Below are 16,446 nucleotides of genomic sequence, written 5' to 3'. Positions count from 1 at the left end.
CAGGCAGAGAGAATGTCTTCCTTGCAGAGTAGAGTCAACTGGATAACTGATGAGCTGGTGGTAGGATTAGGGAGGGGGAATGGGAGGGGAAGAGGAACTTCTCTTAAAAGCGGGGAAGCTTTGGGAGCAGGGGTGAAGACACCCAAGTTACTACATCAGTGATGGCATAGGCCTTCTACAGGAACCCAGCCTAAGTTCAATCTACCTGTGCTTTATCACCTACCCTTTGATTCGGGGTTCTTAGTTTATGGAAAGAAGTGGTAGTCCTCTGTGACAGTTCAGATTACTCCATGTTTCTCCCTGCACTCCAAATTCTAGCTGATAAAGATGCATAACCACTTATAAATGGTTGAGAGAGAAATGGCTGTTCAGGGAGTGAGAAGTTTGTAAAGTGAGGTGTTTATATGAGAGAAAAGATGTCTATCCAAGCCCTGCTACAGAAGCTGTGTGGCCCCAAGAAGGAATGATGGCCAAGCAATTAATTTTTCCTTAGAACTTAGCTTGTCTCTGCATTCCAATTGGCTTTAGACAACTGGCGTTGATTCTACACTATACAAACAGAAACTGATTTATTTGGAACAAGCAAAAAAACAAGAACTTTTCTTGGTGCTGGGGCTCCACATAGCTCTGCTCCGCCCTCATCTGTTCTGAAGGCTCATCTCCCACCTATTCCCCATGGGAGAAGTGTGTCCTCTACCAGTGTCCCCCACCTATTCCCCATGGGAGAAGTGTGTCCTCCACCAGCAGTCTCTCCCACCTATTCCCCATGGGAGAAGTGTGTCCTCCACCAGCAGAGTCCCCCACCTATTCCCCATGGGAGAAGTGTGTCCTCCACCAGTGTCCCCCACCTATTCCCCATGGGAGAAGTGTGTCCTCCACCAGTGTCCCCCACCTATTCCCCATGGGAGAAGTGTGTCCTCCACCAGTGTCCCCCACCTATTCCCCATGGGAGAAGTGTGTCCTCCACCAGTGTCTCCCACCTATTCCCCATGGGAGAAGTGTGTCCTCCACCAGTGTCTCCCACCTATTCCCCATGGGAGAAGTGTGTCCTCCACCAGTGTCCCCCACCTATTCCCCATGGGAGAAGTGTGTCCTCCACCAGTGTCCCCCACCTATTCCCCATGGGAGAAGTGTGTCTTCCGCCAGCAGTGTCTTAACCTCTCCCCCTTTCCCTTTCCCTCTTGTTGGTCCTCATTTCTTTTATCTTTTGGTAAACATTTAGTACAGTGCGCATTTCAGTAAGTGCTATTTGGATATAAAGTGAACTTAAAAGATACTGTTTCTATCTTTTAGGGATAATAGGATCTTTGGGGGAAGGCACGTGACTGAAGAACCTCAGCTGCACAGCCTGCAGCCAGTTTCTTTTCAATAGAAGAGCTGGGGTGATAGCTCACACTTGTAATCCTGACACTCTGGGAGGCTGATGCAGGAAAACTGCTGTGTTTGTGATCAGGCTGTGCTACACAGTGAGCTCCATGCTAGCCTAAGAAAGAACAAAGTAAGACCCTGTCTCAGACAAACAAACAAAACCCGGAAAGTAAGAATGCCCGTCACAGCCCCCGACGAAGCACTGCCAAATCATACTGATTTCAGCTCTAAAACATAGCATTCCTTCACACTCTCAAATAGAGTAAATGTAAATGTGAATCAGGGACTTGAGATTAGAAGAAAACACTATCCTGAGGGTCTGTTTGCTACAAGCTTTGTAGATCTAATTTTCGAACACTCTCAGCCTCATTTCTCTTCCTCTTTGCTGTAGGAGACTATTCTCCCCCTTTCTCTCACATCCCTTATCAAGAACGCCAACCACCAAGCCCCTTGCCAAATTCTTAGACCCCACTCAGGACATAAGTTTCTGCATGGCTTAATAGAAGACAGATAATCAGGATTTCCCACCCCCACCCCCGCCTTTCTAAACTTTTTATTTAAATGCTCTCAGTGGTCATAGGGCAGAAGCCCAAGCTAGCTGGGGATAAGGGAGACCGCCAGGGAGAGTATGTTTCTCATCCCTGGGAGGCATTCAGCCTAGCTCCTGCAGCCAAATTACAGCAGCAGAGAACAATGCAGTGCATTCCTGGGCAGGTCGGTGGGCCCTGGGCGCCTGGGTCTGGTGGAGAGAGGTGCCAGACACAGAGCGCTCCATAAGCAACCCTGCAGAGCTGGCCCTGGGTGCAGAAATGAAATACAGAGAGCCTCACATTACACACCTGGTTATTGATGGCCTTGCTGGAGGCCTCTGCCCCCACCTTCCGCTTGGGAACTGCCTGTACTGCGGGGGTTGGGCATCTTTGAAGCAATGCTGAAAAATAAGTAAGACGCGTTTCCTTTTTACTCTTTGCCCTTCCTGTCAGCCTGAGTGCAACCATGAGGATACACACATACATACGCACATGCAGAAGGTGCACGCAAAATGAGCTCACACAGCTTTTCTCAGCCTGTGTGGGAATTATCATAGTCTCACCTCTCCAACAATTAAAAACCAACATCTAGATCCCCCCCAAAATCATACCAACAACAGGGTCAGCTACAAGCGAGGAATGTTTCAAAACTACATTATCAACATGCAATGCAATGTTTGTTTTGGGAATTGGTACTCTCCCGGGAGGTGGTGGAGGAAGGACACGGAAAGGGCATGGAGAAGAGAGATCAAGGGTGGAGAATTACCACCCAAGCAGAGTGGCTGAGCCTGTGCAACTTCCCAAACCTGGTTTGCACGGGGGACGGGGAGGAGTGCATCCTCCGTGTCCTGACTACCCAGTCGCCTGTGACTGCTCTGAAGTCACACATAGACACTGAGCTTGGTGTTTATGATCCGCTGTTGTTTTAAACTTACCGGGCTAAAGAACAGGATACCTTTGGTTCCAGGAATGACCTCTGTAAGAGAGGCAGGTGTCTGAAGAGCAGGAGCAGTGGGTTTACTAGAGTAAAGATGTCACGGTTGCAGACTGAACTAGGCTTTCTCGGAGTTAGCTTTCTTTTTGGATGATTGACAGGTTTCACAGGTAGTAGACCTGAACTTAACCCCAAAGTTGAAAGGGATAGAGGGGTCTGAAAACTACTTTCCCCACTTGCATGCATAGCCTGGATTACCTCTGAGCATCACCGTGGCTGTTTACATAGGATGCTGTAGTCATCCAGGATTTAAAAATGCAAGATGGACAATCTCTGCTTTGCTCCCTGACGCTGAAGTACCTTTTCTTTGTTCACTTAGAGAAGCAGGACACAGGAGTTTTTTAACCAAAGAAGGCCAAAAATCCGATAACATTTTGTCAATACTACTGTCCTGTAAGCAGCCTTTGACAAATTCCAAGGTGGGGCTTCCCCAAGAATAACAATAATGCTCACAAAAGCCTTTTGAGCACAAAATGCCCGGGCATGTAGGTATAGATCTCACAATCACTCCAGGGGTTGCGAGGTGGGGATTGCTCTATTTTATGGAGTCATTCAGAGAGGTTCAATGAATGATCCAGCCAGAACACAAACCTTGCTTATTTATTTATTTATTTTTTCTTCTCGAGTCAGGGTCTCTCTCTGTAGTCCTGGCTATTCTGGAACGGTTTGTAGACCAGGCTGGCCTTGAATTTACAGAGATCCACCACCCCCCCCCCCAAATGCTAGGATTAAAGGCGTGCACCACTACAACTAGTTTTTGTTTGTTTTTAGCTTCAAATACTACATACTCTCCTCAAAGCCGGAGGATGCTGGGACTGGAGGTGTCAGCTTATCAACACTTCAGAACAGAAATTGATGTTAACAGCTCTAACCCACACAAGAATCCTATGCTGCCAGCAGAGTATCTGAGCAGAGTTTATAAAGGCTAGGACTACATTCCCCTAACCTGTAGACATCATCCGTTCCCACTGTTACTGTCACTATCCAGAGTCACTCTACAAAGGACCCTGTATCTCAACAGCTTTTGCTTGTCATTTTCTGAGGCCCCACTCCTCCATCCCTCAGATTAACATTAAAATTGTTCTTTTATTTCTCTAAATTCTTTTACAGTGGTGCTCAATGCATAGGCAGAGTCGGAGTAGTCATGAGAAGAAATGAGTAGACCCTGGGCTTGTATTGGAAGCTAAGATATTATCCCATCCAAGCCCACCTAAGAAACAGTATAAACCCCTGGACCACTCACTGAGACAGGCATTTCATCTACCAGTACCAGTTGTGTCTAACTTTGACAATATAATACAAAGTCTTCACTCGAGAACTGTGCAGTTAAGGTTTTTTTTTTGTTTTTTTTTTTTTTTAAATCACAAAACCTCTCATGTTTTAAGTAAGCTTATCATTTGAGTTGGGCTGCATTTAGTTATTGTTTGCTATGTGCTTCTGGGCTGTTGTCTGGATACATCTAAGACAAAGGATATCTATGATGCAGAGAAAAATCTCTAAGATGAGGCAGTCAGCAAATTTCATTTGACCAAAAGCGTGCTTTCCTCGGTTCCTCCTTCCGCCCTTACTCAAAATTTAATTGAAGACAGGAGAAGAGGTAGCTAGCTCAGCTGGCCCCTCCTGGTCCCACATTGGCATATACTTGGTTAGAGATAGGGTAAGCCCTCCAATACCCCATGTATCCCACTGGTATACTCCAACTGGGAAGTCAGAAAGGAGGCTGCAGAAACACAATGTTCATCAATCATGGGCTGGGACATTACAGCTCTCTGACCTGGGCCCCTGCTTGAGCCGGGGAAAGAACACCTACCTATAGTTAGGATTCCTTCTGCAGCAAACCTTGGTTTTTGGTCCATCCATCTTGGCCCTCACTGCTCTCCTGCTTTCCACCCCCCAGCTGCCTCCACATGTGGGCTCAGAAGTCATCATCTGAAGAATTCCACTGCTCACCTCCTGCATAGCAGCACAGCCCCGTGAGGCCGCACACCAGATGGAGGGGATAAAAGTACGAGGTCATGGCTTCTACAGAGGTTTTTCTTAAACTAACCCTGACTCCTGGAAAGGAGTCAGAAAAGGGGTATGTCTGCTGAGCTGCTGACAACAGCAGCTTCATAGATCTTGTGTAAAAAGGAAGGAAAATTCTAAGTTGGCTTTCAATGGAACCTTCCCGACTTCTGTCTGTGGGTCTACTCCTGGTCTCGTGTGTGTAGCGCGACGGTGTCTGAGAAAAATGCAAAAATGGACAAATCTAAGGGCTAATATTTCCTGATCATAGGACCCACATGCTGACATGGAGGCCGAGCCCTCAACAGATACCTTGCTTCTCTAGGATACATCTATAAAGTAAAAGGAAAGGGAATGGATGTGCACTAGGACATTGAAAAGCACATCACCTGTGGGCCTTCAGAGGTTTGCATAGAATAAAAAAGGCAACTGATTTTTTGGAGTTGATCTTGTATCCTGCCACATTACTAAAGGTGTTTATCAGCTGTAGGAGTTTTTTGGTAGAATTTTTGGGGTCGCTTATGTATACTATCATATCATCTGCAAATAACGAAAGCTTAACTTCTTCCTTTCCAATACGAATCCCCTTGATCTCCTTATGTTGTCTTATTGCTATTGCTAGAACTTCAAGCACTATATTGAAGAGGTATGGAGAGAGTGGACATCCTTGTCATGTTCCTGATTTTAGTGGGATGGCTTTGAGTTTTTCTCCGTTTAATTTAATGTTAGCTGTTGGCTTGCTGTAAGAACCCTGATTGCTCTTCGAGCAGATGAGGGAGGGGGACTTGATCGGGGGAGGGGGAGGGAAATGGGAAGCGGTTGCGGGGAGGAGGCAGAAACCCTTAATAAATAAATAAATAAACAAACAAACAAATAAATAAATAAATAAAAATGAAAAAAAAAAGAATAAAAAAGGCAAAGGGGTTAGAGAATGATCATCATTGTTAGCATCATGATGTTGGGTGACAACATGCAGAAACAGTTACAAAGAGACAAACAGTTAAGAGACCGGGAAACAAGTCTTAGATGAAAGAAAACGTGAATGAATGAAATTCATTAGAGATGGTTTTCCAAAGGGCTGGAATGTTATAAGATAAGCATGAACAACGGAAGGCAGAGGAAGGCATTCTATATTGAAGGGACTGGTGTATGCTGAAGCTTACAAGCAATAATGTACAAGCAATATATGAGGAATTTCAAGCAAGTATATACTATATACATTGGGGAATACAGAGAAATCAGAATGCTGAGACCAGAGCTTTATTACGAGGTGATTGTGTCAAAAGGTTCAGCGTCTCATAAGAGCTGTACAGCAGCTATGGCAGTGAACTCGGGGCATCTCTGGCAGAGCACTGGGATGAGTTCATTTGATACAAGGACTCAAAGAGATGGGTGTTTGTGAAAGCCACCAAAAAGCTATGCATTAACTACAGATCCCAATCATTTGAAATTCTGGGTTAATTAAGTGATATTAAATATCCAGTGCTATGATACATTAATGTAGTATTAGGCCCCAAACCTGACATCAATCAAGTCAAATGCATAAGAAATGAGAATGGGAAAAGAAAATAATTTACAATAGAAAATACATTTCTTCCCCTCACTCTGAGCCTTAAAACTTGACTCTCATATTTCATTTGGTATACTGGATTTTTGTGGCCACAGATTTATCACATGCGAGAGCACAGTGGACAGAGGGAAACTTCTAAAGAACTTTAGAGACCACAAAACATGTTAACTGATAAATGAGAAGACAGTTCTAACTACAGGGCACTGGACCAACAGCTAAAGGCGGACAATTCTGAGCCCATGAGGATCTTGCAGTTGGTTAGGTAAAAATGGCCTTTAGCAGGCTTCTGTCGTACTTGACCTACAAGGACAAAGAACACAAAGACAATCCTGCTCCTCTATTTGCTTTCCTGATGCCACTTTCAGAGCCAGCATAAACACTGGTTGTGCACTGGACCCAGTGTGATGCTGAGTACTTGTATTTTAATGCTCCTTGAATAAGCCCAAAGGTAAGCAGTATCTCAGCTTTCTGCTTCACCTCGCTGGCGTGAGTGGGTGCTGGAAAGGGAGGCCACGACTCTGCAGGTACAGCGTTGGTTAGTGTCATCTCAGCTGTTATCCCTCCTCTCCTAGGCAGTTTATTAAAGGTGATTTCTGAAAGCCTTCACAAAAGGAAAGCTCAGGGGTTTACATTCACTTGTGACACCACCATGAATTCATGAAGCAGCATGTTTCAGGTTGCACTATAATTTCTCCATGTAATGTAAACCCATGGAATCTGACATAAGCTGATTGCTCGTGCTGGTTATTTTATTTACATTTCTGAATGGAGGGGATTGCAATACTCATAAAATATCTAACTGTCTTATTTTTCATCTCTTCTCCCAGGACAGCTATTATAAAATAGGACTAGCGACAGAAGCCTCAGCTTGCATGACTGGTTAAGCAACATGGGAAAAGTTATTGCTCAAAAAGCAATTTTAAAAAATTCAATATGGAATTTGAGGCTGAAACAGAGATATGGTTACTCTTAATGCCATCCAGAAGATAAAAGTTCAGGGAAAAGGCTGAATAACCATGTTCCTTATCTTTGTTCCAATGCTGTGAGAGTGGGGAGTAGCTTCACAGAGTTCAAAGGGCTGGAGTTAAGTCTTCCTAGAGACCAAATGCTAGCAGACAGTCAGTAGTGTCATAGGAATGCAGGTGAATGATGGTTGGGAATGGGCTCCCTACCACACAGCCAGGTGGGCGTGCCTTCTTCCCACCCTGTCGCCAATTAGACTGCATTAGAAGCTGCCGTTATACATTGAACTTTCTATCTGGAAATGGACATTCTGTTAACCTACGCAGAGAGGGACCACTTCTGCTTACTTCAGTAGGTTTGGCAAGCTCAGAGAGATTGCCAGAGAAGTAGCAGTCACCAGGGAATCCCAAAGCCTCCATCTGCTGCCTTCGAGTCATGACTCACATGATCCGATACCCTTTTATCTGCTACAGCACTGACTTAATTAGCTTATTCTTCAACACTCCAGCACAGTTTTCAGGCCTGCTCTTCTACTCCACAAACATCATTTAGCCTGTTTCCTTTTTCACTGATACCTGACTTGTATAAACTCAGTAGGCACAGGCTCTGTGTCGAGTTTGATATGTATAAGTAATTCTAGTACTCAGAAGGCTGAGGCAAGAAGAACTGGGATGTGAGGTCAGCCTGACCTACACAGTGAGACCCTGTTTCAAAACATGAACGCCCTAAGGTCATAACCTCAGGGATCCAGTTAGTGCATGTTAGTTGACTGCGGCAGCACAGTAAAGACAATATTTGGAGCTGGAGAGATGATGGTTCAGAAGTTAAGAGCACCAACTGCTCTTCCAGAAGACCTGAGTTCAATTCCCAGCACCCACAGGCAGCTCACAGTTGTACTCCAGTTCCAGGGAAATCTGGCATCCTCATACAGATACACAGGCAGGCAAAATACCAATGTACATAAAATACAAATAAATAAAAAATAAAAACAAACTATTTTTGCTGGGCGGTGGTGGCGCAAGCCTTTGATTCCAGCACTCAGGAGGCAGAGGCAGGTGATCTCTGTGAGTTAGAAGCCAACCTGGTCTGCAGAGCAAGTTCCAGGACAGGCTCCAAAACTACAGAGAAACCCTGCCTCGAAAGAACTATTTTCACTTACTTGTAAAGCAAACAACTTGGAGGTCCTTCCTAGAAAGACAGACTTGTGAAGGATTCAGAGTTGAACAACACTCAGCTTGGAAGAGAGCACAATAGGAACTTACTGCTGTATCCCAGTGTCCTTCTGTTTGGTTTTTGAAATGTGCATGGCACATGCCTATGGCTAGTGCTGCAGGGTTAGACAGCTATGTGGTGAGCGTGTGAGCTCTGGGAGATGTAGGGCACTGTCTCCAGTCCTTTTCCTCACACACACAGAAACCAAGGTACTGCTTCTAACTCAGCTTCTAGTCTGCTCCCATGAGCATATTTGACTTTCACCTGGGATGTCCTTCAACCACTAGGACCCTGTCACTATTAGGAATGAGATAATATAATAGAGGAAGAATATGGGATAGGAGCTTTATGGCAGTTACTATGGGACTAGGAGGTGAGACTTTTCTTAAATGTGTCATTGAGGAGCTCTCCATTTTGTGTTAATTCCTAAACTATTTATACAGAGATTATACTAACTATTACCTTATAAAGCTATGAACTTAGGCAGCGAGGTGTAAAGATGAAAATATTCCATGTTACATCTTTGAAAGAAAATAAAGATACTTCTTTCTGTATCTTGCTGGATTTAAGGACTCTAGGCAGATGTATACAGAAAGGAGGGCCCTCCATGAGTCTAGATTGACCTTTGTAGATATTTTGGAGGCAACTGAAATAACTTGTCACCTAAAATAAATTAAAATGAAAGAATGAATGAGCTGGGTGGTGGTGGCGCACGCCTTTAACCTCACACTTAGGGGGCAGAGGCAGGCGGATCTCTGTGAGTTTGAAACCATTCTGGTCTACAGAGCAAGTTCCAGGACAGCCAGGGATGTTACAAAGAGAAACCCTGTCTTAAAAAATAAATGAAGGAAGGAAGGAAGGAAAAAAGGAAGAAAGGAGGGAGGGAAGGAAGAGTCTCTACTGTGGCAACAGTTCCTACCTCATACTTACATATCTTCATGTCCTGCTCAACCCTCCACTTCAAGACTATGAGCTATTTGTGAACAAGAATTGTATCTTATACTTCATAAAGGAAACCAATAAATATTTTTATTGCATAAAGAATTAACAAGGGCTGGGAGGAATGACTCAGCTCATAAAGTGCTTGCAGCATAAACAAGAAGCCCTGAGTTCTAATTCCTAGCACGTACATAAAAAGCCAGGCACAGCACTGTGTGCCTATAATCCCAGTCCTGCGAGGGCAGAGACAGAGGAATCCAGCCAATCAGTGTGTTCCAGGTTCAGTGAGAGATGCTGTCTAACCAAGGTGAAGAGTGACAAAGGAAGACAACAAATGTTGACAGCTGGCTTCACATGCACACGATAGGCACTCTCACTGCACACATAAGCACACACAAAAACACCAAACAAAAACGAACAAACAGATCCATTAGTAGTAATACTTTAATGCAATGAATTTGAAACTCAAAGATTTATAGTGTGCTTAATAGTTAGCATATTCTTTTTAATGCTGAGGCTCTTTTAAAAGTCTAAACTTTGAAAACAAATTAAGATAAGCCTTTTGGAGTTCTTCCATTCAACAAGCTGATACTGAAAGCTTTTTTTTCAGGGTATCCAGGACTCTCTGAACTGCATGTTCCAGTGTAGTTTTTGTTTTGTTTTTAAAAGGTGGTATTACAATAGCTAAAATAGACCAAGAGCAAATGAATAAGAATAGTCTTCAGAAGCAGGGTTTAGCTAAATTAGAGTCTCTGGTCTCCCAGTAAAGGCGAAACCCCCAAAGGGATCAGAGTCAAGTAAATAAAAAATCCAGCTGAATTTTATCAGAGGGCAGAGTTTCAACTTTGAGTACCCCAGCAACAGAGAATGAATTATGTATAAGATTAGTGAAGTGCCTTCATCCACACTCCAGCCAGAGAACATTTTTCTACTCGCTGTGACTGAGTGAAAAACAGCAATGCATTTGCCCACCAAGAGCAGCTGTGGCTGTACTCTGGATAGGAGTCTAACAACATTGAGGATTAAAATTTAGTTGTAATGAGGCTGCTATTGGGACAGAAAGATTGAATTCTGGCTTCAGAAAGAAATGAGGACAAGAGCACATTGAACAGAGGAGAACAAGGGCCAGCATGCTCCTGCATGCGTCTTAACTTCTCAAGTGGTTTCTTTCTCACACTGGTCACAGACACCCATATACATTTTACCTCTGGAATGCGCCAAGTTTCAGCATAAAGAGAACTCTCATAATAAAGTCCCTTAACTGCTGAGCATCATGTGAAACCCAAATAATGTACTTCCTTGAAGTTCCTTACTGCCAAGATGGACCCAAGATAGTCTTTAAATTTATGTCTATTTTTAAATTAAAAATTATTTATGATGCATGTGTGCATGCATGTGTGTGCACCCCAGCAGTGCACACACGGAGGTCAGGGGACAACTTTGTGGGGTCAGTGCCATTCTTTCTTCTTTTACAAAGGTTCCTGGAATTGAACTCGGGTCTCCAGGCTTGTGCAGCAAACACTACCTGCTGAGCTCTCTTGCCAATCCCTTAAGGCAATCTTGTTTGCTTGTTTTTGTGACAGGGTTTCTCTACTTAGCCTTAGCTGTCCTGGAACTCACTATATAGATCAGACTAACCTCAAATGCACAAAGATCCTCTAGCCTCTGCCTCCTGAGTGCTGGAATTAAAGGTGGGTGCCACCACACCCAGGCCCTAAGGCAATCTTAACATTATTACAGACAAATAATTTCCTCTTTTAAATTGGTAAATGCTCATAAACACAAACTTTCCCCACCAGCAGTAAGGGGCACATCCACTGATCAAACTATTGGAAGTCTAATTGCTACCTGAAATCCCCACTTCAGCAAAAGAGAAAGTTATGGATATTTTAGACCAAGAGTTTATTCTGCTCAGCTAAATTTACCCCTATAATCCTACACAAACTTATAATTTGATTTTGAGAGAAGTTTCATATTGAAATATAAGATATGCATTTATTTACAATTTGTGGTGAAACTTTTTTTAGGGTTGCTGAGTAGCTCAATGATAGAACATTCCTCTAGAATGAACAAGGTTCTGATCCCAAGCATATAGACATGCATGAGCGTGTGTATGTGTGTGCGTGTCATTTTAAACACAGGCTGACCCTAGTACTTGAGAGGCTGAATCAGGAAGATTGCTGGCAACCTAAACTAGAACCTCACACTTGGGCAGATAGATGCTCTAGTACTGAGCTACGAAAATTATCAGCTCCAAAATTTGTTTTTACTCTGAGGTCATTAGATTCCTTTGGCAATATTATAAGCCAAGGGCTACCGTTCCTTTACGTTTCCGTGTATTTTAAACAGAGATGCAGAAGTTGTTCGTTCAGTTATGTACCTGGTATAAATACCCAAGCAGCACTCTTTATTCTTAAGCAGCTAATTAGCAAGAAGAGGACTGCAAGTGTACAACCTTTACAGCATCAGAGTCCACAGCAAACTCACAGGGTTCCCTAGGCAGCTTTTACTTACAATAAGCATTTCTTGAATCTAAACTTCCTTCCTGCTTTTCTGGCCATCCACATCAGCCTTTTAATGTAAAAATCTTCTTGATATTCAACCTTCATAGGAAGACTTCTCTAGCAAAGCCGTTTGGCCATCTCCAGTTTGTCTTTTGTTGTTGTTTTCTAATAGAATAATATTGTGTAGCTCTGGCTGATCTGGAACTCACTGTATAGACCATGTTGACCTCAGTTTAACCTCTCCTGCCTCTGTCTCCTGAGTGCTGGGATTAAAGGTGGGCATCACTGCGCTGGTACCACTCTGCCATTCTCTATTCCCTCAATAGTACTCTACTTGGTACGAAATTTATTCTTTTCTACTTGTTTTGAGGTAAGTTGTGAGGTGCTGTGTGTGTGTGTGTGTGTCTGTGTCTGTGTGTCTGTGTGTGTGTGTTTGAGACAGGGTTACACTATGTACTCACTCTGGCCTTGAACTCAACTCTTGCCTCAGCCTCCTGAGGGTTGAGATTATAGATATAAAACACTATGCATAGACTATGATATATTACTGAAACCAGAAATATATATCATGACTAAAAGTAAAAGACTGTCCTATGCATTGTGAAATTTTAGGTAATTAGCTTTCATGACTCAAGTTTCCCAGCCATATAACACTGTAAATTAATGTCTTCTAATAAGAATATAACAAGTATAAAGTTTTTAAAAATAAAAGATCTAAAAATTAAAGTGTTTAAAAACCTTAAATAATTTTACTAATTTAGTTCTTTTGAATATTAGAAATTTGATTCACCAGGGATGTTGTGGGACAATGGTCTGTACCCTGTCACTTGCATTTTAAATAAATGCTGGTTGGCCAGTAGCCACGCAGGAAGTATAGGCAGGTGACCAGAAGTAGAGGTCGGGCAATGAGAATTCTGGGAAGAGGGAAGTTTCAGAGCAGCTATCACCCAGATGCAAAAGAAGCAAGATGTTACTGCCTTGCCAAATAAGGTACCGAGCCATGTGGCTAACACAGACAAGATTAATGGACTAATATAAGATGTAAGAATTAGTTAATAAGAAAAGCTTGAGCTATTAGGCCAACCAGTTTATAATTAATTTAGACCTCTGTGTGTTCCTTTGGGACTGAACGAATGAAGGACTAGGTGGGGCAGAAACCTCAGTCAACACAGGGAAGGGCATGAAACTCAAAAAGAAAAAGCTAAAAAATATTCCTCAGTATTATTGTTTTCTTTTGTATCCCACTATTTTCTCCCTTTAAAGAACTTTAATGCATCTGCAGGACAAAATCTATTTCAAAAGCAACAAATAAGTACATCTTCTAGACTGAGCTCCCATGCAGACAGTATGAGTGTGGGATACGCAGTTCATCTAACAAATAAGTACATCTTCTAGACTGAACTCCCATGCAGACAGTATGAGCGTGGGATATGCAGTTCATCTAATGTTAATAACAAGGCTTCCGAGACTGCTGGGTAATCCATGGACCGACACACAACCGATTAACCAGTAAATATACTAGTGATAGTGACAGGATGTTCTATGCTTTGGTACCGAGACTCATTTTGATTGAGAAAAATGATTAAATATACTGCCAAAAATATTCAGGGAGAGCTTTTGAGAATCTCTGGCATATATAAAGAGAAAAAAGGGTGCTTTCCATAAGCTTCAAGTAAGGTCTGAGGAAGTCATCTGGCAGTACCCCATTATTCTGCTATTCTTTTCTTCCCACTTTGAAAGATTCTAGCACTTGAAAAATACGGGAAAAAATACATGAAATTTCATGAATATCTAAGTCTGGACAGTCCAAAGACCTAGGATAGGACCAAACATGACTGGCAAAAAAAAAAAAATTAAAAAAAAAAAACTGACCTGTCATATCATAGGCTCATCATTCCGCTACCTTTAAAATTTCTGGGAATGCCTCAGCTGCATTACCGCAGGGTTAGTATGATTGCAGAACACTATTTTGCAGGAATATAAGTTTAAAATATTTAAAAAATAATTTCCAAGTAAGTGAAGAAACTTACATTGTCGGTTTCATTTCTTTTTTGAGGCAGGGTCTCATGTAGCCCAGACTGGTGTCAAACTTGGTATGCAGCTTATGATGACCTTAAACTTCTGGTCTTTCTGCCTCTACCTCCCAAGTGCTGGAATTACAACCACCATTCCTGGTTTACATAGTGCCAGCATTTTGTTTATTCTAGGTAAGCACTCTGACTAACTGAGCCATATCCCTAGCTGTCAGTCACAATTCTGAATGTAATCCTATATATTAAACAAAGAGAAATTATAGGTTTTTAGCATTAATTAGGTCAAATGTGAGAAATATTCTTTCATCTATGAACAACTTTCACATTTACTGGTTATGATGATTTTTCAAAAACTAAGAACTTTTCAAGATAGTCATATCTTTTTTATGTTATATACTAATATGTTTAAAATTGTTTATCAACTTCCTAGCTCTTAAACTAATCTTTGTCCCTGGGGGAAAATAATGAGGGATAGTAGATAAACCTTCCCCAAAGTTTTTTCATTATTCAGTAAAAGATATTTGGCATTTGTGTGTGCTTATTATTTTTAAAAATTTAATTTGGGAAGAAAATTTTTAATTATTTTTAGGCAGGGCCTGAAGAATCCCCAGTGAAGCATTTTGTGGAGAGGTCCTTTGTTAGTGTAAGAACTGACCTTCTATATCTTTGGAAATCATGCAACTTGGCTAATGTAGTCCTTAAAGAATTAATCAAGCAGATTGTAAGGCCTTGGCCACAGTGGAGCCAGCCAATTATGAGCTGCTCTGAAATTCATCTCTGTACATCCAACAGCATTTTCCCACATAGAGATTAGTGGAGTATGTGGAGACAAGGTCTGCCCCCACCAGCACAGCTACAGTGTGCGTTCTGCAAAACTCAACAGAATCAAAATTTATTGGTACTCTTTTTTTCTTGCCTTAACCCTAATACCTTTTCTGACAACATTGCAGTGACTGTCCTATTTAGTTAAAACTCAATGAGGAGCTTTGGCATTCAAACACATATCTTGATGCAGAGCACTGGAGCCACAGCTTCAAGTCTGAATTCATCAGGAAGCCAGTGAAATCCCCGCAGAGCATCTTTACATCTTTTGTGATAACAGCCTCCAAGCCTGGCTAAAAAGCAAGCTCTTTCTGCAGCGTGGAACTGAAAGGGCCGGAGTGGGTGAGACTGGCTCGCTGAGGAGAGCAGTGCAGTTCTTAAATAAAGACACTCCTTTCAGATAAGAGAATCAGATTCCCAGAGCCGCTTGCTGGCTACCCTTTCTTTGAACCCTCATATTTAACCCAGCAGGCTTCAAGGCAGGTGAGAAAATGACCTACCACTTAAAAGCAATTTTTCCTTTTTCAGGAATCCTGGCCTTGGAGACTATCAGCTCTGGTATCAGTACATTCCACATCTTCGGGGATTTATGCAACCTTTTCATTGCTCTGTGCATAATGTCAGATGAGGTTTTCATCTCAGTCTGGAGAAAATATCCTAACTTGCTGAAAACTAAGTCTGATTCCACATAGCTTTATACCATGAAAAAGGGGAGAGGGTGCTAAAACCAGTAATCATTCTAGCTCATTCATCCTCGTCCATTTCTTTAAATTTGATACACAGTGAGAATTTTAAAAATCATTAATCTTAGGGCTGGGAATGTAGCTCAGTTTGTAGAGAGCTAGTTTGCCATGTTCAAAGCCCTAAGAACTCAAGGTCATCCTTAACTACATAGTGAATTCCAGAACACCTGCTATACACAACACCTTGCCTCAAAAATAAAAAACCCCAAGTCATTAATCTCCAGTGCCTGGCGTTATAAAAACACATTTTTGTAATAAATGTATCTTAAGAAATTCAAATAGAATTTGCTTTAACATGTGAGCTAAAACAAAGAGATACAAGAGAAAGAAGATGAAATGGTAATAACAAAATATTTATATTTGGTCACACATGGTGACACGTGCCTACAGCCATGGATACTCTGAAGACAGGTCTGGGGATCACCTGAGCCCATGAGTTTGTGACCCACCCTGGCAACAAAGTGAGACCCATCTCTAAAAACAACAAAAGGGGGGGAGCAGTAATGGGGTAGGAAGATGAAGAGATAATAATAATTTGATAAGTTTTCTTAAGTGGCTTTGCCTTATTAAGAAGTAGGAAAAGAATATTTCATCAGTTTCTACTTTATATTGTCATTATAGATCTGAGCCAACTGAAAAATCCTTACACAGTTTACAACATGCCAAAACGTTCTGTTCTACAAACCAGTTTGCCAGTACCAGGAAATGGAAACATTTTTCCTCTTTTTGTGGTTCACGCACACATGATGTATCAATTGCATAAT

At 42.1% G+C, this 16,446-nt stretch overlaps 1 protein-coding gene across 1 annotated transcript in view; it reads right to left on the bottom strand.

Moving 5' to 3' along the window:
* Window positions 1-16,446, bottom strand: part of St7l (suppression of tumorigenicity 7 like) — an 86,110-nt gene that overhangs the window by 2,948 nt on the left and 66,716 nt on the right. The gene's annotated exons all lie outside the window — the stretch shown is intronic.

This window comes from Microtus oregoni, unplaced genomic scaffold (genome assembly GCF_018167655.1).
Source record: "Microtus oregoni isolate MIOR12 unplaced genomic scaffold, Mior012 000054F_ref0000373, whole genome shotgun sequence".
Classification (NCBI taxonomy): domain Eukaryota; kingdom Metazoa; phylum Chordata; class Mammalia; order Rodentia; family Cricetidae; genus Microtus; species Microtus oregoni.
The sequence above is the reverse complement of the archived record's forward strand: the minus strand, read 5'-3'. Positions and strand labels throughout refer to the sequence as shown.